Source organism: Neophocaena asiaeorientalis, unplaced genomic scaffold (assembly GCF_003031525.2).
Source record: "Neophocaena asiaeorientalis asiaeorientalis breed wild unplaced genomic scaffold, Neophocaena_asiaeorientalis_V1.1 scaffold133, whole genome shotgun sequence".
In the NCBI taxonomy this organism is placed as follows: Eukaryota; Metazoa; Chordata; class Mammalia; order Artiodactyla; family Phocoenidae; genus Neophocaena; species Neophocaena asiaeorientalis.
In genome coordinates this window covers 1097457-1100289 of record NW_020174429.1, presented here as the reverse complement: position 1 = coordinate 1100289, position 2833 = coordinate 1097457, and the positions used below count along the sequence as shown (strand labels likewise).

The following is a 2833-nucleotide window of genomic DNA, read 5'->3' as shown; positions in this document are numbered from 1 at the left end:
GTCCCACCAGACTAGCTTGGCGCTGGAACTGGACAAAGGGCACAAGTCTGGGAGCCCAGGTGTGTGGGCAGGTACTCCTCATTGCCCCTTTCTGCCCTCCCCAGCACACATAATGCTCGAGGGAAATCAGTGCAGTGTCATGAGGGTGGGGACTTCTGAGTAGGTTCAGAGAAAGCCGAGCCTAGGCTCTGCCCAGGAAAGGTCTTTAAATAGAGCAGAGGGTGCTCGCTTCGGCAGCACATATACTAAAATTGGAACGATACAGAGAAGATTAGCAGGGCCCCTGAGCAAGGATGACAAGCAAATTCGCGAAGTGTTCCACATTTTTCAAAGAAATTATTAAAAGGAAAAATTGTTATTTAAAAAGAGCGGAAGCAAAGTGTCAATATCTCTGTAACTTAGGTAGTGAGACTATATAACGTGTATCAAAATTATTGTTTGTATCATTATTATTTATGAAACATAAAAATGTTTCATAATTTAAAATAAAAAATTAAAAGATTGTGTATGAGTTCTAAGTTTAGCTGCCTATTTAGAAAACCCAAAATAAAAGTGGCTTTAAAAAAAAAATAGAGCAGAGGAACACTGTCAGTGTAGCCTGCGAGAGAATTTGCTTACACTTTATTCATTTATATTGGGAACATTAACTGAATTAAGCTTTGAATAAAAAGGATTCTATTTTCAGAAGAGTCATGAGGACAATTAAAGGTTGGCATTTTCCTCCAGAGATCTGCCATCAAACCATGTGGCTTCATTTCGGAAGCCACCAAGTGCTCAGGTAATGCAGTACAGAAGTAAGACATAAAAAGGAGTGTTCTGCCCACGGCGGGACAGCCCAGGCAGCCACCAGCCTCTGGTGGCTTCCCAGGTGCCCAGCGGTATAATGGTGGGCAGGGCCGATGTGGTGAGCTTGGAGTGCTGTCTCCTTTCTTGAGGCCTTTTAGACAGAACAAACCGTCAGCCTAAACTCAGCGTTTAGTCTTTAGATGGGGCTGAGCTAAATGGCTTTCCAAGGTTTCCTGTTCTGCATGCTCACAGGTGGTAGGTATTGCCCCAGTGTTCTGGTCTGAGGACCTTGGCAAGGAATCTTCCCACTGCTCCTAATATATCCTCCCCATCCATCTGTCTCCATGCCCGACATCACGTGTAAAAGAGGTTAATTCTTTCTGGTTGAGATATGTCCTTCCTGGGAGTTCCTTGCAGTAACACGACCTCCTCTAGTAAGCAAGCCAGCATCCTTCATCTTTCAACACAGTTTCTGGACACCTAGTATGTGCCCAGCATGGTCCACAGAGCTGGGGACACAGCAAGGAGACGAACAAAGTCCTTGCTCTCTTGGAGCTTACGTTGTGGAAGGGGAGATGATAGACCGTAAACAAATATATAGTCCATTAGGGATGGTGGGGCTGCTGGGACACATAAGACAGGATGATGGGGCAGCATCCTATTGTGTGCGGGGTGGTCAGGGAAGGCTCTTCTCCTGGTTCAGAGCTTCCAGAAGGGCTGCAGTCCACTCTGATCTTTCTCTCTCCAGAGCTGTGGAAGAACTCCCAGGCTGTCTCATCAAGTTAACTCAACGGTTTCTGCTGTGATACATACTTATTCTCCATCTTGCTTTGTTCTGTTTCGTGTTTGTGTCCCTTGCCCAGCCCTTATATCGGAAGCCCCTTGACTTTATTATGTGTTATTTATTAGTGTCTTGGGAAGTTTGAACCGAGGCCTCAAGAACGTGAGCCTGAGCCAGGAGGCTCTGAGGGAAGCTTCCAGGCAGAGGAAATAGCAAGTGTAGAGACCCCAAGGCAGGAGAGGCTGGTGTCTTGGGAACAGCCAAGAAACCAGAGAACTGGGTACCGGGGTGGAGAGGGACACTGGTGGGAGCTGAGGTCAGATTGTGGGGCAAGACAGGCTGTGCAAAGGGCCTTGGGTCGTACTCTGTGCTGCACGAGAAGCCATGGGGAGCCTCTGAACAGAGGAGGGCCATGGTATGATGACGCTTTACATGACTACTCACCAGCCATGACCACCTTGGTGTTCTGTGAATTGAGGCTAGAGGGAAGGGCAGGGGCTGGAGACACCAAGGGCACTAAAGGCCAAGAGAGGGACCTGGGACTTTATCATGAGGTCAGTGGGGATCCATGGAGGATTTTAGAGTAAAGGAGTTTAGTGCTACCCCTCAGTTTGGAACAGAGGGCACTAGCACAGAGAAGTGAGGTCACCTACCCCAGAACGCACAACTGGATAAAGATGGAGCTGGGAGGGAAAGCCGGGTCTTCAGACTCCCATTCCAGTATGAGGTTTCTCCTGAATAAGAGGAAATATTTATTGAGCACATTCTAAGTGCCATACATAGCTCAGGTACCAACCCATCCAATTTTCAGAACAGCCCTAAGAGGTAGACATTATTATTATTCTCATCTTACATAGAAGGAAGCAAAGTACAGAGGGGCTGAACAATGCATCTGAGGTTACAAGGCTAGTAAGTAGTAGAGCTGGGATCTCAACCCAGGCAGACTGGATCAGGAGTTCATGCAGTTAACCAATGTGCTACAGGGCTTTGCTAAGTCTTCTGGACATGTAGGCATGTGGGTGCGGCACTGGGCCCCAGGACCAGTTAACATGGTGTTTCCGGGGCCGAGCCAGCTCCAGACTTGTCTGGACTCAGGCCCCTGTACTTTTCCTGTAACCCCGTCATTAGTTATAGGATGGACCGACTGCTAAACGTGAGGTTGGCTGCCGCTCAGTCACTCCAGATCTGATGCAGCCACACCTCCGTTCTGGAGGCCGGAAAGGGCTCTGCTTAGAGTTTTTATGAAAAGACTGTGTTCCTTAATTA

The 2833-nt window shown here is 47.8% G+C and overlaps 1 non-coding gene across 1 annotated transcript; it reads left to right on the top strand.

Annotated features, from left to right (window-relative positions):
* The first annotated feature begins 221 nt into the window (after positions 1 to 221).
* On the top strand, positions 222 to 328 carry LOC112407506 (U6 spliceosomal RNA). Its single transcript, XR_003004763.1, has one exon. It is a non-coding gene; the product is annotated as a U6 spliceosomal RNA (small nuclear RNA).
* Positions 329 to 2833: the final 2505 nt, after the last annotated feature.